The sequence below is a fragment of the Octopus sinensis genome, linkage group LG10 (assembly GCF_006345805.1).
Source record: "Octopus sinensis linkage group LG10, ASM634580v1, whole genome shotgun sequence".
NCBI classification, from domain to species: domain Eukaryota; kingdom Metazoa; phylum Mollusca; class Cephalopoda; order Octopoda; family Octopodidae; genus Octopus; species Octopus sinensis.
In genome coordinates, this window is record NC_043006.1 from 70,444,474 (window position 1) to 70,470,430 (window position 25,957).

General features: G+C 38.2%; 1 protein-coding gene across 2 annotated transcripts in view; it reads left to right on the top strand.

Annotated features, from left to right (window-relative positions):
• LOC115216424 (ras-associated and pleckstrin homology domains-containing protein 1) overlaps nt 1-25,957 on the top strand; it is a 529,703-nt gene that overhangs the window by 68,850 nt on the left and 434,896 nt on the right. The window contains exons 1-2 of one of the 2 annotated variants that reach the window (XM_036506776.1): nt 16,302-16,326; nt 21,476-21,550. The gene's annotated coding sequence lies outside the window, so the exon portion shown is untranslated. Of the gene's footprint in view, nt 1-16,301; nt 16,327-21,475; nt 21,551-25,957 lie in introns of those variants that run through there. The other variant, XM_029785747.2, reaches the window with a different exon arrangement.

Sequence of the window (25,957 nt, forward strand, 5' to 3'; positions counted from 1 at the left end):
CTGTTGTCCTCAAGGTTAATTAATTGTCCGTGAGGGGTCAGTTATTTCCATGAGGGGGTAAATATTCAAGACTCTGTGGATCTCTTATGTCTCATTTGCATCGTGAACAATAGTTGAGTTTCCTGTTAAACACAGCGCACTCAACTACGTTCCAAGTGCAGCTACATGTTAACGCTAACCAAAGGATGTTCTTCTGCACTCATATTTATATTTCTGAAGCAAAATACCTAATGCACACCCATTAGAATTACACATACAGATCACCAGATCCAATAATTAGTGAGATTACCAAACTGCTATAGACATCAAACACTATCAACAAAGCAGCAAAGTGTTGGACATTATCATCATTTTGGTGACAATCACAACCACCATTACCACCACCATCATCATCATTCATCATTATCATTTTTGTCAAAACTACCATCATTTTCTCACCATTACACTATTATCATCATCATCATCGTCATCATCATTATCATCACCACCATCATCATCTTCATAACCACCACCATCACCACTATATAATCTTCATCATCATCATCATCAATGGTGGTAAGTCAGAGTTTTGCACTGGCATATATTTTTATAGTATGCTAATGGAATGAGGTCACCACCTATGTGTCACTCCCTGGGCATGGTATGGATGCTTTTATATATATATATATTATATATATATATATATATATATGAGAGAGGGAGGGAGAGAGAGAAATGTGGATGATGAGTGGGTGTAGGAAAAAATGTCGGTGACTGTATGTAAATAGGTGCATGTGTATAATTTGGTGTGTGTGTATGTGGATGTTCGCATTTAATATACACACATAGATATATATATATCAAAGCATGCACACACAAACACACTGCAACTTACTATATCCAAAACCCCCTTTTCTACTTTCCTGTGTGGTCTTACCCCCTCCCTTCTCTCCCTCTCTCCCCCTGTGTGTGTGTGTGGTGTGTGTGTGTATATATATATATATATATATATCTTTAGTTAAATATATTCAATGAGAATATTATTTACTGAATTTATATTGAGTGCTCTATTGTATCAAAGTATTTATATATTTAATACGAGCGATTATTTATATATATATCTTTTTTTTGTAATGATATATTATTATTGATATTAGGATATTAAATACTTAATTCAAAACTTTTAAACTGTCATATACATTATATATTTATACTTATACTTATTTACATATATTTTTATACATATTTATATTTATTTATTTATATATTTTTAATACAACAATTATTTTTCACATGCGTATGTTTTTCTGAGGAGTTTTCTGATACTGATTTCCTAATATTAATAGTAATATATTATAAAAAAAAACCAAAATATATATATATCTATACACATACACACACTCTCTCCTCTCTCTTTATATATGTGTATATATATATATATATATATATATATATATATATATATATATATATATATCGTCATCATCATTGTTTAACATCTGCTTTCCATGCAGGCATGGGTTTGACGGTTTGACTGAGGGCTGGCAAGCCAAAAGGCTGCACCAGGATCCAATCCGATCTGGCAAAGTTGGATGCCATCCCTAATGCCAACCACTCTGAGAGTGTAGTGGGTGCTTTTTATGTGCCACCGGCACGGGGACCAGTCAGGCGGTACTGGCATTGACCACACTCAAATGGTGCTTTTTACGTGCTACTGGCACAGGAGCCAGTCAGGCAGCACCAGCAACAATCACACTCGAATGGACTTATTTACATGCCACCGGCACGGGACCAGTCAGGCGGCACTGGCATCAATTACACTCAAATAAATGTATATATATATATATTCACAGATAGACATATGTGTATTAAATATATGTGTGTGTATGATAGGTGAGTGTTGGATGAGAATTTTAGTGATTGCATCTAAATAGGTGCAATAATGTATCATTCACCATGTGTGTGTGTGTAAATGTGTGTGTGTTTGTGTTCATTTTACATATGCATACATGTATTAACACACAAATTGTAACATACTACATCTGACATATCCTGCCTCTCTGCATCCATCTGCATCACATACACACATCATCATCGTTTAATGTCCGTTTTCCATGCTAGCATGTGTTGGATGGTTCGACCGGGATCTGGGAAGCCAGGAGGCTGCACCAGGCTCCGGTCTGATCTGGCAGTATTTCTACAGCTGGATGCCCTTCCTAACGCCAACCACTCCGTGAGTGTATTGGGTATTTTTTACATGCCAGGCGAGGCTGGCAACAGCCGTGATCGGATGGTGCTTTTTATGTGCCACCGGCACAGAAGCCTGTTAAGGCAGCGCACATGCATATATATATATATATATATATATACATACATACATGTTTGTGTGTGTGGAAGCTGGAAAGTTCACTGTCTGTTGCAATGAGTTTCGCATTTTTCGAAAACTCAGAATACCACTTAGTGAAATGTTCAGCTTTCAAACACACACACTCATATGTGCATGCATATGTATTTGTATATATGTACGTACGTAAACATGTGTGTCTATGCATGTATATATATATATATAGGTGCAGGATTGGCTGTGTGGTAAGCAGCTTGCTTACCAACGACATGGGTTCCTGCGTGGCACCTTGGGTAAGTGTCTTCTACTATAGCCTCGGGATGACCAAAGCCTTGTGAGTGGATTTGGTAAATGGAAACTGAAAGAAGCTCGTCGTATATAAATGTGTGTGCATGTGTATGTTTGTCTATGTTTACCCTGCCCACCATCGCTTGACAACCAATGTTGGTGTGTTTACATCCCCCGTAACTTAGCGGTTCGGCAAAAGAGACTGATAGAATAAGTACTAAGCTTACAAAGAATAAGTCCTTGGGTCGATTTGTTCAACTAAAAGAATATATATATATATATATATATGATGGGCTCTCCCATTGTTAGATAACATATAGGGGTTTGACAATTTTTACCAAACAACCACACAGATGATTTGATTATAGTGATCAAATGTTTGTGTACACATAGCTCCCTCACTCCATCAGATCGACATTACCTGCACAGGTGCAATGGGTTCCACATGTTAGATGACAAATGATTGCAGAGCAACGTGAAATGAAGTGCTTTGCTCAAGAACACAATGCAAGGCCCAATCAAGGAATTAAACCCATGATCTCACAATTGTGAGTGCAACTCCTTAACCACTAAGCCATGTGCTTTCACACACATATATATACACACATACATATATGTGTCTATGTATATATATATATATATATATACACATACCTGTGTGTTTATACATGTTTATTTGTGGCTGTGTGGTAAGTAGCTTGCTTATCAACCACATGGTTCCTGGTTCCAAATGTCTTCTACTATAGCCTCGGACCAACCAAATCCTTGTGAGTGGATTTGGTAGACGGAAACTGAAAGAAGCCCATCATCTATATGTATATATATATATATATATATATATATATATATATGTATGTGTGTGTATATGTTTGAGTGTCTGTGTTTGTCCCCCCCCAACATCGCTTGACAACTGATGGTGGTGTGTCTATCTCCCTGTAACTTAGCAGTTCAGCAAAAGAGACTGATAGAATAAGTACTAAGCTTACAAAGAATAAGTCCTGGGGTCGATTTGCTTGACTAAAGGCAGTGCTCCAGCATGGCCGCTGTCAAATGACTGAAACAAGTAAAAGAGTAAAAAAGAGTATATATACGTATATGTGTGTATATATATATATATACATATATGTGCGTGTGTATATAAATATATAATAGAACTCTACATCATGTATTGAGTACTGTTTTCTTCTCCCCATTTGTAGAGTGTGCTAAAAACATATGCACACAGAAGCTCAGTCATGAGCAGTCATGCATTTAACGCATGCACATACTAAGGCCAACATAAACTTAAACACACATGCACACACATATACACACACAAACAAGTGCACTTAAAAAAACTGGTGTAAGTTATGCAAACACACAGCTGACTTACTAATACCTATACTATTATATAAGCCAACTTAAACACACGCCTATACCCAGACACACGTCATTAATTACTTCCTCTCTGTTTCCTTATATTCTTCTCTGTGTGTGTACACACACACACATACACATGCACACACTCATTAATTACTTCCTCTCTCTTTCAGCCTCACTTTTTCACATACATAACACACACACACATACATATATATCCATGCATACCTATACACACATACACTCGTGCACATACACACATACATACACACACACAAAACATTTTACATATACACACCCACATAGCAACAAGAATCACACATTTCCTATCTTCATGTCTCTTTCTTACTTCCTAGAAAATTCTTTCCAATTTGCTGTCTGTGGATAGGAACAGGGGAAAATATCAGGATGGGGGGTGGGTATAAGAATGCGTGAGAGACGAATGTATGAGAAGGTGTGTGTGTTTATGAGAGTGAGAATGAGAGAGAGAGAAAGAGAGAGGGAGAGAGATGTGTGTGATATAGTGAGAGGGAGGTAGATGTCTTTTGGTTGATCTGACCTGTACTGTACATTCACCTGCAACACTCCCACCACCATGAAAGTTGTGGGGGTGTTGGGATTGACCATTCTGTCTTCCTTAGTGTATCTGGGACTACATCTAAAGTAGGTTGTCAATGGTAGCATTTTGGTGGTGGCAATAGTAGTGTGTGTGTGTGTGTGTGTGTGTAGGTGGTTGTGTGTGGGAGGATGGTGTTTGTAGGTGGCAGTGGTCATGTACATGTAGTAGTAGTAGTTAAAGTAGTGGTGGTGGTGGTGTTGTGTTTGGAGTGGTTCTGTTATCAGTGGTATGTATGCAGTAGTGAAATAAGCAAATATGGCTGGAGTGCTACAGATGTGGATTTTTGAAATGATGGTTGTTAGACTTAATCCTACCTCTTCAAACAGATGAAAGACATTTCTCTAAACTCCTTGCATCTACATCCATGCTTATTTCTTTTAGAGCAGTTTGTATGCATATATACACTTGTGTGTGTGTGTAGGAGTGGTTGTGTGGTAATTAGCTTGCTTACTAACCACATGGTTCCAGGTTCAGTTCCACTGCATGGCACCTTGGGCAGGTGCCTTCTACTATAGCCTCAGGCCGACCAAAGACTTGTGAGTGGATTTGGTAGATGGAAACTGAAAGAAGCCCATCGTTTATGTGTATATATGTATATATATGTGTGTGTGTGTGTGTGTGTGTGTGTATGTATATGTATATATGTGTGTGTGTGTGTGTATATGTATATATATATATATATATGTGTATGTTTGTGTGTCTGTGTTTGTCCACCCAACATCGCTCGTGTGTTTACATCCCCGTAACTTAGTGGTTCGGCAAAAGAGACCGATAAAATAAGTACTAGGCTTACAAAGAATAAGTCCTGGAATTGATTTGCTCCAGCATGGCCACATTCAAATGACTGAAATGAGTAAAAGAGAGTAAAGAGTATATCATATATCATATATAATGATGGACTCTCTCCTCGGCAGATGACTATGAGGGCTTGAATATTTCTTACTGAACTACCACACAGATGGTTTGTTTATAATGATCAAATGTTTGTGTACACATAAGCTCACTCCCTCCATTGCATCGAATTTACCTGTACAGGTGCAACAGGTACCACATGTCAGATGAAGAAATGATCGCAGAGCAACGTGAAATGAAGTGCTTTGCTCAAGAAGCACAACACCCGGTCTGGGAATCGAACCCATGATCTCGCAATTGTGAGTGCATCACCCTAACCACTAAGCCATAGATAGATAGATAGATATAGGTACATTGCCTAGTGGTTACACCACCACTGCCACCTACAAACACTATCCTCCCCCTCCCACATACACACACTACTATTACCACCACCAAAATGCCATCATTGATAACTTAAGTTAATTTTTTGACTCAAAAAGCAAAAAGCAAAGCCATGTAGGGGGACATGGAGTTATGTACAGGGGTGTTCATGCAAAGAGTTCAGGCCATTTCTGGTCAAGAGAGACTTTGAACCGAGTGGTCGTCGGCATCTTCACTATCTCGTCCGGCAGCTTATTCCACGGATCCGCAACCCTTCGATTGAGATGTAGTCCCAGATACACTAAGAAAGACAGAATGGTCAATCCCAACACCCCCCACAACTTTCATGGTGGTGGGAGTGTTGGAGATGAATGTGTAGTACAAGAGCACAATGCAACACCTGGTCTGGGAATCGAACCCATGATCTCACAGTCATGAATGCAACACCCTAACCACTAAACCATAGATAGCTAGATATAGTGTGCATGACCTAGTGGTTAAGGTCATGGTGTCAATTCCTGGACTGAACAGCATGTTGTGTTCTTGATAAAAACATTTCATCTCGCTTTGCTCTGCAATTGATGTCAATTTGATGGAGAAAGTGAACTATAGGTGCAGGAGTGACTGTGTGGTAAGTAGCTTGCTTACCAACCACATGGTCCTGGGTTCAGTCCCACTGCATGGCACCTTGGGCAAGTGTCTTCTACTATAGCCTTGGGCCGACCAATGCCTTGTGAGTGGATTTGGTAGACAGAAACTGAAAGAAGCCTGTTGTATATATATATATATATATATATATATATGTGTGTGTGTGTGTGTGTATGTTTGTGTGTCTGTGTTTGTCCCCCTAGCATTGCTTGACAACCGATGCTTGTGTGTTTACGTCCCCGTAACTTAGTGGTTCGGCAAAAAGAGAAGACCGATAGAATAAGTACTAGGCTTACAAAGAATAAGTCCTGGGGTCGATTTGGTCGACTAAAGGCGGTGCTCCAGCATGGCCGCAGTCAAATGACTGAAACGAGTAAAAGAGTAATGCAGAACACAAACTTTTCGATCATTATAGACAAATCATCTGTGCAGGATGTACAGCAAGATTTGCAAAGCCCTTATCTGTTGTCAGCGACAGGGAAGTCCACAATATAATCACGAGGTGGAAACAGCTGGGTAAAACAAGCTGTTGGGAAGTATCCTTTTATTTTTTTTACTTCTTTCAGTCATTTGACTGTGGCCATACTGGAGTACCACCTTTAATCGAGCAAGTCGACCCCAGGACTTATTCTTTGTAAGCCTAGTACTTATTCCAACGGGTCTCTTTTACCGAACTGCTAAGTTATGGGAACATAAACATACTAACATCGGTTGTCAAGCAATTGTGGGACAAACACGGGGACACAAATACGTACATACATCATACATACACACACACACTAGCAGAGGCGCCCGGTGTTGTCCGGGATTGAAATTTTTCCTTATATATAAGAAAACAGCAAAACATGTTGTATAGAAATTTGTTATTGTAAATTCAATTTATTCAGTTTGGATACAATTTATTCTTTAATTGGGAAATCAATTATGAATTCATAATACAAAATAATAATAATAATAATAACAATAATAATAATAATAAACGGAAATACAAAATTTACCACTTTTATGAAAGGAGATAATTTCTACCACATGTTGCAGGAAACTATGTAGGGGCTATTGAGTAAACGACATTCTTTCGTTTTCTGGTTTGGAGCATAGACAAATAAGTCTTGCAAATTACCTACCCTGGAGCAACCACCAAAGTTGACCATGAGAAAAGCAAGCCAGTAGATTTCAAAGACTAACCTTGACCTTTATGAATAGACATTGCAAAGTGAAGTCGCACTGGGAATTGTGTTCGTTTGAACTGAAAGGGCATATCTGTTGATTTGATTGTTATTCTTGGAACAAAAGCTTCTTCCCCAGAGGCAAATCCAGTGATGATGGTAGCTTCTGTCACATTAGGGATAATGTCTTCTCAATAACCCTGTCCTATCGCATAATTGAAGAGGATCTAAATTTCTTAGAAGTATTATTGAGACTCTTACCTTCAGAAAAACTTTATGTGGTGGAATTGCAGGTGGCTCCAGAGAATTAATGAACTCTGTTGGGTAATGGACAGCTTGATTTTCATCAAGGACTGAATCAACTGATTTGTACTTCTTAATGACTGTTGGAATCTTATTTATTCATGGTTAATTCTTACTACTGTGTCATTTTTTGGAGTAAGAATTGCCCTTTCACACAACCATTTATGTGAATTATAATTATTACTTAAGTCTGGCAATACCCTGTACTTCAATTCAGCTGGAGAATTCACCATGATAGCAATATGAAGCAAACTGATATCACCATTCCCATCAAATGGTACTTTGCCATTTCATAATTGGAAGAGCCAGATTGAAAACTGTTTCACACATCAATCCCCATGTAATGAATCTCATACGTTAGTATTGAAGGAGAATTTCATTACTTTATTCCATAGGTGTGAAGACTTAATGCATGATTTTATTTTATCAGATCTTGTTCATGTCAGAATGACTGGTAATGTCTGTCTGAAGTCACTTGATAAAGCAAATGTAACTCCTCTCATAAATTTATTGTTGCCTCTGATGACCTGTAAGATCTTACAAAGAACTTTCATTTGCACCTCTGTTACTTGGTGCATTCATCCCAAATGATCATGTGGCATTGGCACAACACTTCTGCTGAACCTGAATCTTTGCTTATGTTACAAATTAGACTGTCACTTGTGACCAGGTTTAGTGGTAATTTAAAAGCAGAATGAGCTGTTCATCCTACTGAAATAAACCTTATGGGCAATCCACAAATATATGACAACACACCCCCTCATTCACTCACACAGACACACACATCATACGTAAATGTATATAAACGTACATACAAAAACACGTGAGCATGTGTGATTCACTAGAAATACATAGAGCTGAACACAGCATGAAAAAGAAAATATATGAATGAATTTTACGTAAAATAACCAAGTGTGCAAGTACCAGCAAAATAATGCCCATATTTTTTGACACCCCATGTTGAATTGCAAAATTTTAACGTGATATTTGTGTAATAAAGAAATCAAACCTGGAGTGTGTGTGTGAGACAGAGATAGAGATAGAGAGAGAGAGAGAACTTTGCAAATAATGAATGAGATGGACATGGAATGAAAAAATTTGTATAAATAGAAACACGTTGAAAATTATCTTGTACCGAATATTTAAATTTGTAAACTTGGTAAATAATTCTTTCAATAATTTATCGTAGTTGTTTACAAATAACGAATTAAAACTTTAAAAGAAAATATTAAAAATTAGACAGGGTCAGACTTCGCCAGTTTTATGTCAATACTGGAAGTAGACATTGAAAAAAAACCTTTTTGAAAGAAGTAATAATATTCGAAGGTATATTTGTAGTGAATTTCATTAAAAAAATATCCATTTTCTTGAAAGTGGAGACAAATTAAAGTAGACTCCGATGAGATTTCAGAAATTCCTGAACCCCTCCTAACCCCCCCACCCCCACAAAAAAGAATTGAATATGTTTGAAATGAACACGTATTCGTAGAAAATTTTATTAAAAAATATCCATTTTTCTGAAAGTTATGATCATTGAAATTTGGTGGAGGGGTCAGAAATCTATAGTTATGCTGACAAATTTGACATTTTCTTTCTATGCATGGTTATATTGTGTATACAGAAATACAGGAGTGCAGAAGATAGTAAACAATGACAATAACTTGATGACGTAAATTATGTTTCTTAATACGACGGGCAGAAAGTAGATAAGAAATTTTAATGGAAAATAAAGAATTGTACGGGTTAAAGTGAAATTTGTTACTCAGTGAACCAAAGAGCCAATATCGAAGGAACCAGAAAGAAACCATCGACAACAGAAAAACACATAGCAGTACGGATTGAAGTGAAATTAATGAAGATACTTATGTCAGTAAATTATGAAATTACGTACATCAGTAATTGTGAACTTCTTTCTGTCAGTAATTTGTCCTTTGTTTGTGAATAGCGATTCAAAACTTAGACTTAAAGTGAAAACAATGACATAGAAGTGAAACAATGGTGTATGAATATTGTTAATGAAAGAATAGTGTCTGAAAAATGAAACTGAAAACAAGAGATATAGAGAAATAGATAGAGAGATATGTTACGTCACTGACGGTAGGAAACCGGAAGTAATTATTTAAAAACCATTGACAGTCGTGAATGTTATATAAAAAGCAAAATTTTTATTTTTAATAATTTTTAGTAAAAAAAAATCAAATGAAGACCTTATTATATGTCCGATGTCAAATTATTCATGCATCAGAAGTATGGAAGTAATTGGTAAAGCCGTTTTCGCATTAAAAGTGAATACGTACACATCTCTATTTTATATATTAGATATATCATCATTATCATTGTCGTCATCGTTTAACATCCGTTTTCCATGCGGGCATGGGTCGGATGGTTTGACTGGGGACTGGCAAGCCAGTAGGGTGCACCAGGCTCCAATCTGACCTGGCAAGCTTTCTACAGCTGGATGTCCTTCCTAACGCCAACCACTCTGAAAGTGTAGTGGGTACTTTTTACATGCCACCAGCATAGGAGCCAGTCAGGCTGTACTGGCATCGACCATGTTTGGATGGCACTTTTTATATGCCACCGGCACTGAGAGCCAATCAGGTGTCACTGGCATCAACCCACGCTTGAATGGTGCTTATTACATGTCACCAACAGTCAGGTGGTACTGACAATGGCAACAACTACAATTTCCATTTTGATTTCGATCTTGATTTGCTTTAGATTTTGATTTTTGATTTTGTTTGACTCAATAGGTCTTCTCAAGCACAGCATATCGCCCGATAATTCCAAGGGACTTTTAAAATAGGATTATGCGAAACTGGCACAAGCTACAGCTGTGATCTCACTTTACTTGCCAGGTTTTCTCGATCACAGCATATCTCCAAAGGTCTCTTGTCATTGCCTCTGTGAGGCCCAACGTTTGAAGGTCATGCTTCACCACATCATCCCATGTCTTCCTGGATCTCCTTCCACTGTTAGGGTGTGATACTTCTTCACACAGCTCTCCTCATCTATATGCAGCACATAACCATGCCAGCGCAGTCGTCTCTCTTGTACACTATATCTGATGCTTCTTATGTCCAACGTTTCTTATATTTCGCTGTTTGTGATGTTTTATCTTATGGATCTCCTATGTCTCACTTGCATCATGAACAATAGTTGAGTTTCCTGTCAAACACAGCTCACTCAACTATGTTCCAAGTTCAGCTACATGTTAACCCTGACCAAAGGATGTTCTTCTGCACTCACATTTATATTTCTGAAGCAAAATACCAAATGCTTGCTTCATCAACATCATTATCATTATTTAATATCTGCTTTCTATGCTAGCATGGGTTGGATGGTTTGACTGGAACTGGTAGGCTGGAGAACTGCACCAGGTTCCAGTTTGATTTGGCATGGTTTTCTACAGCTGGATGCCCTTCCTAATGCCAACCACTCCAAGAGTGAAATGGGTGCTTTTAATTCCTACCAGTACGGGTGCCATTTGCATGACACTGGTATCTGCCATGGACGACAGGAGAAGCTAGAATGGTATGGAAGCTGAAAGAACTTTGATATTTCCTGGTAGTCTCAGTGTTACTCTTTTACTTGTTTCAGTCATTTGATTGTGGCCATGCTGGAGCACCGCCTTTAGTCGAGCAAATCGACCCGAGGACTTATTTTTTGTAAGCCTAGTACTTATTCTATTGGTCTCTTTCGCCGAATCGCTAAATTACAGCTACAGCATTGGTTGTCAAGCAATGTCAGGGGAACAAACACAAACACACACAGACATACACATATATATATTTATATACATATGATGGGCTTCTTTCAGTTTCCGTCTACTAAATCCACTCACAAGGCTTTGGTTGGCCCGAGGCTACAGTAGAGGACACCCGCCCAAGTTGCCATGCAATGGGACTGAACCCCAAACCATATGGTTGGTAAGCAACCTACTTATCACACAGCCACTCCTGCAACTCTTGGCATTGATGGAAGAAGCAATAATGTGAATCTCCAAAAGTGATCCTCCAGTTGACAACTGATGAAGGGAATGCCCTACACTGCAAATTAGATTTTAAAATATGATATATGCATATATATATATATATTTATTTTATAGAAGGAGCTTCTACAGGACTAGAACTGTTTCATTCAAAAGAAATCATCAGGAAGCTCATGGTGAGCTTCCTGATGATTTCTTTTGAATGAAACAGTTCTAGTCCTGTAGAAGCTCCTTCTATAAAATAAATTAATTTACTCTATGTATTGAGTACCTTATTTACTGTGGTTAACCCCGACTCAACCCGGGACCTACATATATATATATATATTATATATATATATGTGTGTGTGTATACACTTGTGAGAGATTGTATGTATGTTATATATATAAATTTAAGTATATAAACAAGTCATCTATTCTCAACAAATACAGGAGTTTATTAATTTATGTGAAGTTAAGATTTACAAATTTATTCTGTCTTCATGTATAAACACATAAATATATTCTTACATTCACACGCACACATACACACATTACTTGGATTTTGTATACACCCACATGTTTATGTAATATACCACAGAACATATGAGTTAATTAAAGCTGTATATGAAAGTGTGTGTGTGTATGTATGTGCGTGCGTGCGTTTGTGGTGTGATTCTAAAAATAATTTTTAGGTTAAAATAACTGTTGTTTGAGGGGAGGAACCTGTGGAGGGTGACTTGACATGAAAAATATTGTCATCTGTTAACCCAGTTGAACCTCAATGTGTTTTTTAAGAAGCTATTATCAAAAAATACATTTGTATATACACACACGTGTATGTAAATGTGTGTCTGTGACCGACCTCTAGCCACTAAAGCTTTTTTTATTCTCTCTTTCTGTTTATTTTCTCATGTTCCTTTCTGTTGAAGAGCGTAGGCTTGAAACGTAAAAGACTTTTTCACCTTCCCAAGCGTTAAACTAATACACCTGTTTGTTGTTTATACACCTTTCATTGTTTTTTGTTTTTTGTATATTCCAACTATATGTATATATCATCATCATCATCATCATCGTTTAACGTCCGTTCTCCATGCTAGCATGGGTTGGACGGTTCGACCGGGGTTCTGGGAAGCCAGAAGGCTGCACCAGGCTCCAGTCTAATCTGGCAATGTTTCTACAGCTGGATGCCCTTCCTAACGCCAACCACTCCGTGAGTGTAGTGGGTGCTTTTTACGTGCCACCTGCACAGGTGCCAGGCGAGGCTGGCAACGGCCACGGTCAGATTGGTGTATTTTATGTGCCACCGGCACGGAAGCCAGTCGTACCGGATATATATATATATACATATATATATGTCCAACCCATGCTAGCATGGAGAACAGACGTTAAACAATGATGATGATGATGATGATCGGGAGAGTTTACGAAAAAAACTAAAGACGAAGACAAGTGGTGTACAAAACAAACAGATGTATTAGTATAACGCTCAGGAATAGAAAAAGTCTTTTATGTTTCGAGCCTTTGCTCTTCTACAGAAAGGGACACAGAAAAAAACAAGGAGAGAAATATATATATATATATATACTCTCTCTTTTACTTGTTTCAGTCATTTGACTGCTGCCATGCTGGAGCACCGCCTTTATTCGAGCAAATCAACCCCAGGACTTATTCTTTGTAAGCCTAGTACTTATTCTATCGGTCTCTTTTGCCGAACCACTAAGTTATGGGGACGTAAACACACTAGCATTGGTTGTCAAGCAATGCTGGGGGGATAAACACAGACACACAAACACACACGCACACATATATACATATATATGATGGGATTCTTTCAGTTTCCTTCTACCAAATTCACTCACAAGCCTTTGGTCAGCCTGAGGCTATAGTAGAAGACACTTGTCCAAGGTGCCACACATTGGGACTGAATCCGGAACCATGTAGTTGGCAAGGCTACTTACCACACAGCCACTCTTACATATGTACATACATATATACATACACTGTATTTTTTCGCTTACAAGTTGAATTTTTTACACTAAAATTTACAGTAAAAAAATGGGTAGGTTGACTTATACACCAAGACAACTTCGGAGAACCAAAATTTCCATGTGAATTGCAGCAGGATTTGGAAATGCTTGAGTGTTTACACTACAAACTGTCAGTTTGCATGCCAGAAAATGCTGCATGTAAATTCATATACTACATGGTCTGCTGTACTGATTCTGTTGCTTGTCCATTGTCCAAATTATTTCTGTAGGTCCATGGGGTTTTAGGAGTAGATCATTATGATATTGGATGAAATACTTAGCAGTATTTGTTTGGCTACTTTATGTTCTGCATTCAAAACCTGCTACGGTCAATTAGGTACTGGGGTCCATTCAATGAAACACACATCACGAGCTGGAGTCCCTCAAGCAGTCTAACCCTTTAAGCATTCAGATTACTCTGTCAAATGTAATGCTTATTTATTCTCTTTGTTTTGAATTAATCATGTATTATCTCATAACTTTGAGATTTTAATGAAGTGATTGTTTATTTTTAGAAGGTAATTGTAGGGTAGGTGTGAGAAGCTGGATCTGGCTAGTTTGAGCATAGAACAGGTAAAGTATTTGGGTTGGATATGGCCTGTTTAAATGTTAAATGTTAGTGTTGTCTTTCATCTTTATTCTGGCGCTCCTGCAATAGCACTAATACTAAGAGGTGTTGGCCTTTGTCTGTCCATCCTTTGGACATCATTGGTTGTAAGGTGAGGGGCGACCTGTTGCATGAGGTGCAACTTCTGGTCCTCTATTTAACCTTTGAGAGGACATTTGGAGGGAAATAGCAGCTTGCACCAGCACTAGTCTGATACACATTTTTAGCAGATTGGATGGAGCAATGTGAAATGATGTATCCTGTTCAAGAATAGTGTACCACTTTATGATTGTAACCCTAACACTTTCACCCACCAGGCCATGCATCTTCGCATATAATGTTTACATGTTGTGTGTGTGTTGGTTTGACTGGGGCTTTGAGTTAGGATTTCTGCAGCTTAATCTACCAGTGATCCAAATATAGAACTTGTAAATATTTATGTAAGGAAACCACATAAATGGATTGCAGATAGTGTTGATTGATATATGTGAAAAGATACAGGAGAAATATCTATTGCATCTTGATCATAATTGGTCTATTAAGCTGTAAAAATAACAAAATTGACCATTTATATATGATGTGACCAGATACATCACACGATGATAATATTAACCTTAACCATAGATAAAGCCTGTTAGCCGCCCTGATCAGGCAGGCTGTTCATTTTTTTTTTGACATACAGACAGACATAATAACTAGGGTTTTCTTGTTGTTGTTCAGCCCTAGGTCAAATATATGATTAAATATATTCCAATCATTATCATCCTGTGTTTTTAGGAACGTGTAGCAGGAGAGCATTATCTAGTGTCTTCTTGCCTTTCTCAAGTCGCTGAGAGGTGGTTTGAGAGAGATTTGGTTGTTATTGTTAGCAGACTGAGCAACCACATAGTGTCTTTCCTTGTTGATGATTGGTAGTAATTACTGGTGTGAGTGAGGGACACACGGACAACTGTTAACATTTAACGAACATACTGACTGTGATGTCACCACTTCTCTGGTTAATGATGTATGAATGTGTGTATGTGTGTGTTAGCTTAGCATATATGTATGTGTGTGTGTGTGTGTTTCAGTGTGGATGTGAATGCATTAGGGTATGTGTCTTTATAATGTGTGTGTATGTGTGTGTATATGTATTTGTTAGTAGAGGATGTATGTACTAGCATATGTGTGCCTGGGGGGATGTCACCAAGTCTCTGTTTAATGATGTATACATATGTGTGTGTATAGAGTATACATGTATGTGTGTGTGTGTGTGTGAACTTAGTGTGCATATGTATGCTTGTGTTTAAGTCAAACTGTACTGGTGTGTGTATGTGGTCTGGTACCAACTAAATGTTTCCTTGCATTAGTATGTGTATGTATGTATATATGTATGGATATATGTATGTATCTTGAGGTTATTTGTGTGTATGTAATCTAGTATTTCTATGTGTGTGTGTATATGTATATATATATATATTTTTTTGTAGGTATATATGTGCCTAAGTGTTTGTATGTGTGTGTATATGTGTGTATATATATACGTGTATGTGTGTGTGCATATGTATGTGTCCGTGTGTCATAGCAGTCCGTCTCAGACATGAAGGAAATCACTCAATGCTGTTCTCTTCCTTCAATCTCGTTTTGTCCTCTCTCTCATTGATATTTCGACTGAAGCTGAGGTTTGATCCTACTGTCTTTATGTTTGTAGACCTCTGACACAACCAACTTCACCTTTCGTAGGCAGTGTTTACAACTCTCAGCTAAGTTTTTATACTCTTGTTGTTGTTATTGTTGTTGTAACTGCCATGTTTTGCTGGTGAGGGCCATTTTCACTGTGCTTTCCTTCTTTCTTTCTTTCAGTTCCTACTGGTCAGTATATATTAACTGTGTCTATTTGTGTGTGTGTGTGTGTATGTGTGTGTTTATATCTGGTGTATGTGTGTGAGCTTTTGTCTTTGGTGTGTGTATTAGTTTCGATGTGTGTCTCTGTGTGTGAGCTTTTGTTTTTGGGGTGTGTATTTATGTTTCAATGTATGTGTGTATGAAAATTTGTGTGTGTGAGTTTTTGTGTTTGGGGGTGTGTATTTATGTTTTGATATGTGTGCGTATAAGAATTTGTGTGTGTATTTATATATTTAGTGTGTGTGTGTGTGTAAAAGAGAGACTATGATATTTGTGTATGTATGTGTGCATGTATGTTTGTATATGTGTATGTATGAGAGTTTGTGTATGTATTTTGATGTTTGGTGTGTGTGTGTGTGTGAGCTTTTGTCTTTGGTGTGTGTTCATGTTTCAGTGTGTGTGTGTGTGTGTGTATTTAAATATTTACTGTGTATGTAAGAAAGAGACACTGTTTTTATGTTTGGTGTATATAACTGTTTTGATATGTGTGTGTGTGTGTGAGAGAGAGTTTGTGTATGTATGTTTATGTTTGGTGTGTGTGTGTGTATTTGACTGGTTTCTGCACAATTTCAGTTTGCTAAATTCTGCTCACAAGGAATTGGTCAGTTTGTCTGTGGAGTGCTCAGCCACTTGCATGTTAATTTCACGAGCAGGCTGTTCCGTTGATCGGATCAACTGGAACCCTCGTAGTAACTGACGGAGTGCCTTTCATATATATAAATGATGGTCACTCTCATTGATTTCAAAGTATGAATGTTTGAAGGAAAGTATTAAAAACAAAAACAAAAAAAGATTAAAAAAAAAGCTGCATCTATTTTTGATGAATGTGTGAATGTAATTTGCATCCAGATTTCAAAGTCACATTGGGGACAATGAGGATTTTGATTTTGCTTAGAATTGGACGAATGCATCTGTTGATTGCAGGATATAATTTTTTTTATTAATGTTAAAATATCTAAGGCTACAAGTTCATGGGATGAACACCGTGTCAGTTTGAAAACTTAGATAAGAGTATACAGATCTTGTATTTTGAGCACACTTTTGTATGGGGCAGAAGCATGGGCTCCCTACTACAAACATGTATGTAATCATCATCATCTACTGTATATATATTTATGTTAGTGTGTGTGTGTTTTAGAGAAATTTGACCAAATAAACATGAAACCTAAATATTTTTGTTTCTTTTCTTCCAATGAAGTCTTTGATGTTTTTATTTTTTTTCTTAACATTCTAATGATTTGGAGATTTATATCAGTTTTCTGAGAAACAGCAAATATTCTAAAAATTCACGTCTTCTGCATAGTATATAACATAGTTTAACACTTGTATGTTGCTGAACGATATATATCACCATCATCATCATCATCATCATCACCATTTAACATCTGTTGTCTGTGCTGGCATGGGTTAAGAACATTCTTTATGCAAACACCATACCAAGAACCTTCCCTATGTTAGATCTGGAACTTTCATTGGATCTTGAGCCTGCATGCCTGTATGCATATGTATATATTTACATTTATATGTATAAATGTAGGTGTATGGATATGTCTGTATATGCACACGTATGTATGGATGTATTTGTATGTGATATATATACACATATATGCCAAACTTGACCTTCTCTTGATGTCGTGAATGTTAAAATACTTTGATTCAAATGAAACCTATAAATAATTATATATATATATATATCGCTGACGTGGCTGATCATAGTACCACCTGATTGGCACTCGTGCCAGTGGAACATTAAAAGCACATCCGAACGTGGGGTGTAACCAGCCCACTTATGATTACCTCTCATTCATTGGACAATGAACTTTGCTTGCGAAGACCTATTGAGGCAAGTGTAAACAAATCAAAATCGCTGACGTGGCCAATGACAGTACCGCCTGATTGGTACCCATGCCAGTGGCATGTAAAAAGCACCCACTACACTCTCAGAGTGGTTGGCATTTGGAAGGGCATCCAGCCGTAGAAACTTTGCCAGATCAGATTGAACCTGGTGCAGCTTCTGGCTCACCAGTCCTCAGTCAAACCATCCAACCCATGCCAGCATGGAAAGCGGATGTTAAAATGATGATGATGTTATATATATATATATATCAAAATGCTTCAGGACTAGTCTTGTAGCATGACAACAGATGGCAACACATAGTTATGTGTGCAGTGAGAGCTAGCAGTGACCTTCATGAGGCAATGTGCCAAACGACATCGCTGTGTTTCCTTCGCAAGTTGTGAAATTTGTGGTTTTGTGATCATGTGTATACGAATTTTGCCACAGACTGGAGGTTGGAACAAATAGCAAACGTGAAATTTTGCATTAAACTTAGGAAGTCTGCTGCGGAGATATCAGGCATGCTTCAACAAGCTTACAGTGACGAGGTAATGCATTGTATGCAATGTTTGAAGTGGCATGGGCAGAACGTCCCTGGAAGATGTGTGATATGGAAGACCTACCATAAGCGTCACCTCTAGAAATGTGGAGAAAATTCATCGGCTTGTGTATGAGGATCATCAGAGGACAATCAACAATGCTTTGAAGTATTCAAGGGAGGGCATTTGGTGAAAGCAACTCAATCTGTGGAACATGAAGAATTAGGTTCTTCATGCTGACAATACACCCTGTCACTGAGCTTTCCTCACTTATGAGTTTCTCGCCAAAATCATAATATCACTTCTGCATCCACCCTATTTGACAGATTTAGCACCTGTGGACTTCCGTCTCTTGCCCCAGATGAAAATGCAGCTCAAAAGTTGCTGTTTTAACATCATTGTTAAAATCCAAAACGAATTGTAGATGGTCTGACTTGGTTACAGAAAACCACTTCCAGGTCAGATTCCAAAAGTGGCAGGGACACTGGGCCAGTGTATTGCTGCGCAAGTTGACTATTTTGAAGGAGATGATGTTAAAATCTAGGTAAATGAGTTATTTTTTTAATAAACATAACTAGTCCAGGAACTCTTTGATACCACCTCATATATATATATATATAGATGCCAGTGCTGCCTTTATTGGCTTCCGTGCTTGTGACACGTAAAAAGCACCATCCGGTTTTGGTTGATGCCAGCCTCCTCTATCCCCTGTGCCGGTGGCACCCACTACACTCTCGGACCCTGGTGCAGCTTCCTGGCTTCCCAGACCCCAGTCAAACTGTCCAACCCATGCCAGCATGGAAAACGGACGTTAAATGATGATGATGATGATGTATATTAAAATATATTAAAATATATATATAAACCATGGTTTATCTAGTTACCTTGCAGTTGAATATTAATTGTAATATTCAATACTTTTTAAATAGGTAACTAACCAGTATTTTCATTGGATTTTATTATCCTTTAATCAGGTTTATAACCTTTATTTGAACTTATATATATATAATATAAACCCTGTGTTTACAGTTTTATAATTAAATTTTCTCTTCCCTTTCCAACTTCTGCCAGCATAGACAAATGGATTTTATGATGTGGTGATGGTGGCAGTTATAGTGGTAAGAATAACCTGATGATGGTAGGGGTGATGATGGTGATGGTTATGGTGCTGATAGTAAGGGTGATGATAATAATGGCAATGGTGGTGGTTGTAATGATATTGATGTCAATATTTTAGTTGTTGCTGTTGTCTTCTTCAGACTGCACCATGAAAATATTGTGTTAGTTATTGATCCCAGATGAAGGAAGAGGAGGAGGAGGAAGAGGAGTTGGTCATTGTGGTGATGGGTGGAGGTTATTTTGATAACGTTTGTAATGTTTTTAATTACACTAGTGTGTAAGAGTCTTTCTTTCATCTTCTATTTGTTTGTCACTGGACTGTGGCCAAACTGTAGCACTACCTTGAAGGGTTTCGTGAAACAAATTTACCCCAGTATTATTTCTGAGCCACTTGGTTACAGGAACATAAACAAACCAACACCAGTTATCAAGATGTGGTGGGAGACAAATATAACACACACACATACACACACAAGGATACATGTGGCTGTGTGGTTAAGAAGCTTACTTCCCAACCATGTGGTCTTAGGTTCAGTCCCACTGTGTGGTACCTTGGACAAGTATCTTCAACTATAGCCCTGGAACAACTAAAGTTTATGAATGGACTTGGTAGATAGATACTGAAAAAAAAAACCCTTCTGTGTTTGTGTGTGTGTATCTTTTATCTTTTCCTTGTTTCAGTCAGTTAGACTGTGGCCATGCTGGGGCACCATCTTGAAGAATTTTTAGTTGAAAGCATCAACCCTGGAATTTAGTTTAAGCCTAGTACTTGTTCTGTTGGTCTCTTTTGCCAAACTGCTAAGTTATGGAGACATACACACAAGTGGCGGTGGGAGACAAACACAGACACACACATACATACATGTATGTAAATGTGTGTGTGTGTGTGTGTTTATACATGTACACACCATGGGGTTCCTTAACTTTCCATCTGCCAAATGCACTCACAAGGCTTTGGTTGGCCCAAGGTTATAATAGAAGACACTTGTCCAAGGTGTCAGGAAGTGGGGCTGAACCTGGAACCATGTGGGAGGGAAGCAAACTTCTTTACCACACAGCCAACTGATATATAAGTGTGGGTGTGTGTATATACATATGTATGTGCGCATGTTTGTGTGTGTGTTGCTGTATCTTTCCCCTGACATTGCATGACAGTTGGCTACATCATATTAGCTCTGTCCTTCATTCCTAATCTTCTGTGAAAATATCTGGTCATGAGGATATTACATTTCTTGGGAATTGGTGAGGGTTGGCAAGAGGAAGGACATCTTGCTGTAGATTCACTAGCGTAGCTGGGGATGGGGGTAGGGTCGGTCCACTCCGGACGACACTTTTGGGTCTGCCGTAGGCAATATGAATCTTTTGTGGGGTCTGAGGTGGATGGGTGTGGCAAACGGAAGGGCCACCCTGAGCAGCACACACTCCGGCTACGCTAGTAGATTATCACCTCAAGAAACTCTGTCTGACCAATGTGGGCATGGAAAAGTGAACAGTAATGATGATGATGTTTGTGTGTGTGTGTGTGTGTATTTGTCAATTTATTGATACTATTTATCTTTCTATTACAGGTAAGCCTTGCTGTTATGATATTTTGGGATATTTACCTTTTCATGTATTGACCGAGCACCTGTCTTCATATCCAGGTAAGAACTTCTCTTTGTTGTTGTTGTTGTGAATGTTGACAATTATGTAACTGCGAATCATGGTGATGTAAATGCTGTGAATAACTGTTTCTAATTTTGGCACAAGGCCAGCAATTTTAGGGGTCGGGGATTAGTCAATGTCATCTACCCTGGCACTCAACTGGTTCTTTATTTTATCAACCTAGAGAGATGGAAGGCAAAGTCGATCTCAGTGAGATTTGAACTCGGAATGTAATGAGCCAGAAGAAATACTGCAAGACATTCCCCTTTTGGGGGGTGGGGTCTTCACTGCCTCCATCTTTCCCTCCGAAAGAGGAGGTGGAGGTTTTTCCATCACTTACTGTTCCAGGACCTTACCTTGGTCCTGGGGACAGTTTTTTTTAATGTTGCCTGGTTCCAGGCACAGGTGACACTAGGGTGGAGAAGGTGTCCCGCAAGAATCACCGGATACCTAGAACTGGCTATTTTAAGAAAATCTGAAAACACCAGGTTCTTGGCTGATTGGGTTCACAGGGTCAAAACCGCTTTTGACCCCACCCAATTAGCCGCATGCAAAATTTTGACATTGAGGACCTTGGCTCCACTGCCACCCAGACCCCAGCAGATAGTGTCTTCTATCCACTCAGGTTCTATCCCGTGTGGCAACCTGCAGACCCAAGCCCTTGTCAACTATTTCCCACAATACATGGAAAGAAACAATATCTCTTCGCCCTCTAAGGGCTGACTTGCAAAATTGCGAGCCTCTTCAGGGGTGTCAAATAGCAACCACACCGTCGCATATTTGACACACCTGCAAATAAATTTTATAGTTGGCATTTATTCTGTCAACTCTCTCTCTCTATATCAATCTTTTTGAAGAGGGCAATGGTGCTGAGCAACTTGGAGTACATCCGCAGCACCACCGTCCTCTCCTCAAGACTTTTTATCCACTGTTTGGGTGGGGCAATTTCCCACTCCGACACCTTATCAGCTTTCTTTGCCATGTTTTTGAGTCCAAAAAAAGTCAAACACAAGTTCAAAAAAAGAAGAAAAAACAAAAAAGAAGAAAGAGGGAAGACAGTTCAAAACAGCAGAATTCAATAAAGCACAATTCCAGCCGACAGTACTCCTGGCCTAGGGTAATCCACCAGCAGGAACAGAGCTCCACAAATTAGTACAATTCCATGAATTTCACAACTTTTTGGTAAAATCCACAATTTTTGGTAAAATTCTACAAATTTTACAACTTTTTTGGAGGTGAAACAATAATGCTCAACTGCAAGCTGACAAATGTCTAGAATCCAGTGAGGACTTCTTGCCTGGGAAAAAATATTACACACCAAACCCTCAGTGGACCTAAAAAACAAAAGCTTTACCTTACAGTTGAGCTCTTTTTGTTAATAATTCACAGCTACAAAATAGCATGCAACTTCCTTAGTGCCAAGAACAACACTAACAATAGTGTATGCGTGTAAGCAGTAAGCAAGCTACTTACCATACAGCCACTTCTGTACTTACCACACAGACAAGCTACTTAACACACAGACATGCCTGCGCGTGATCATGATTCTGAATGTTTTTCTACTGGTAAAGTGTTCAATTGACCCAAATAAGTGAAAATCTGACAGTCCTAAATTTGATGAATAGGAGGGGTGAGATAGAGCTTCGCAATTAAATGAATTTATCTTTTCTTGGGTTATCTTGTTGAACACACTGCATTATTCTTGATGGTCAACTCATGAGATTCAAACTTCCCTTCACTATAGACTTTTTAATCTGCTTGAGATGATTTTGTACAATGGACCACAGTTTATTATGCTCCTGGGTTACTTCCCCAATACTTTGTTGGGGATCCTCTTCAGTTGCTGTTTTTATGGCATCGTTAATGAGAACAGTTGGTCTTCCTAATCAATACCCATCCAAAAGATTGAAATCACCATTTTTTAATTTGGTAAACCACTTTTGGCATTTCCGAATACTCACACAATCAGGATAGACAATGCATTTGAGGAGGTTCTGAGAAGTTCCTAACTTTAGGTAAAAGAAAATACAGGAGGATCAGTTAATTATGGTCTTATTCAACATATTCTCCTTTCAGATTGACACAATTATTGCAGCAGTCCTTCAGTTTTTCTAAGCCCTGTGAAAGAACACTGAAGGTGGGGCCTCCAACCAGGCCTTTCGTGATACCCTTAAAGCCAGGAACTTTTCAGCACCTTCTTGTATGTTTTCGCTTGCATTGTTGCCATTATGAAATTTGTAAAGCAAGCAATGCTGAATAGAGCTCACTAAAGTCCTCATCTTCACTGGCCAGTCAGATAGAACATACACACGCACAGCATATGTCCACGTTAATGTTTGGTCGTAAACTCTATGCTGATGAGTTGATTGCAAAGGGACCTTTTATTAGCTTGTAAACTATTTCTATTACGACGTCAGACTACTTACTTTGAAAATACAACATTACTTTTTGGTACACTTAATATCAAATGGATGTCTTATAAAACTGTTCTGCACATACAATAACAGCCATGCCAACATCCAACATACCTCCATCATCAGCTGCCTTATGGACATCACTATGGTTTTGACACCCGGGCAGTACCATTCAATCCGGCAGTGTGAACAACACTAAAATAAGTGCTGTTTGGAAACAAACATACCATAGATATCACTACATTCATTCAATCTTAATTCTAGGAAGAATTAAACACTAACATCATTAATTAACCTATAACAAAGAAACACATTTACCCTATGTACAAAAACAGCATCTGTAAATTAATTCAATAAGTAAACCTATAATTAACTCCTAAATTATCTAACTAAATAGTGACCTAGCCCTTGAAGTCCATGCAGATAATATTCCCACCAGTCTTCCATAGTTATTGATATAAAAGTGAAAGCTTTATATTCTAGTCTTTCCAAAACAAAACAAATTCGATTGAACTTAACTAATAACTAATTCTAATTACACTATTTCGTAACCCAAATAATTAGAACACTCCATACGTATTAAATATTCGTTATCCTAACATGTTTTAATGTTAAACTTATACCTGTAATTTAATAGATAATACTAAAATATCCTTATTAAATCATATATATTAGTTTCAAATTTTGACACAAGGCCATCGAATTCGTAGGAGGGGGTTGAGTCAATTGCATCGACCCCAGTGTTCAACTGGTACTTATTTTATCGACCTCGAAAAGATGCAAAGTGAAGTCAACGGAATTTGAACTGAGAACGTAAAGACAGACGAAACATCACAAAGCATTTTGTCCAGTATGCTAACAATTCTGCCAGCTTCCCTAATATATTTCCAGTCATCTACTAAGTTTGATTTAAGCAACTTAACCCATTCCATTACATCTTATATCTGTGGGCTCTCTCTTAAATGTGATTAATCATTTTTATATAGTTTTGTGAGAAAAATAGAGATCATTTTACATTTGATTCTCTCCAGCATAACGAAGCTGCATTTGAATCAAGAAGAATGTGGTGTAGGCGAGCATGAAATCCCACACAGTCATGTGTCTGTGTTTGTTTATACGGGTTGTTTTTGCTTCACACACATCACTGTCAGTATTGGGTCCTCTTCTGTATCCCTGCCACTTAAGAAGATGCCTGCCTGTTGTGAGGTTAACAGGTTTGAACCGACAGGTCAAGCAACGTTGATGAGAGGCTGATTCACTTTCTCCAGGGATGACATACAACTGTCTTCTTTCTTTCTTTCTTTCTTTCTTTCCTTCTTTCTTTCTTTCTTTCTTTCTTTCTTTCTTTCTTTCTTTCTTTCTTTCTTTCTTTCTTTCTTTCTTCCTTCTTTCTTTCTTTCTCTCTTTCTTTCTTTCTTTCTTTCTTTCTTTCCTTCTTTCCTTCTTTCTTTCTTTCTTTCTTTCTTAATCTCTCTCTCTCTCTCCTCCCTCTATCTTTCTTCTGCCTCTTTCTCTCTCTCCCTTACGCGTTCTATCTCTCCTTCTTCCTCTACACACACACACACACACACACTCCCTCTCTCTCCACATGCATAAATGCAAACATGCACAAACACATAACATTCTCTCTCTCTCTCAATCCCTCCTTGCATTATATTCTGTTTATGTGTGTGTGTGTGTGTGTGTGTGTGTGTGTGTGTGTATAGTGTATGTTTGCATAATATGTTTGTATGTGTGTGTGTGTGTGTGTGTGTGTGCCCATAAACTTTGTCTTTCAGTCCCTGCTAAAGCACCAATGATGAGAGGCGGTGAGAGGTGGTGAATGAACTGTGGAGGGAGCCTTCGGTGAGACGGGGATGGCGGTGGAGGTGACCATGTTTGTTAGTTAAGCAGATAATTCAATTACACAGTCTCAAATTCGATTCCCTGAACAAGCCACTCATATAGACGTAAACATGACTCAAGCCTGCTTAACCTCTGCATATATTAAAA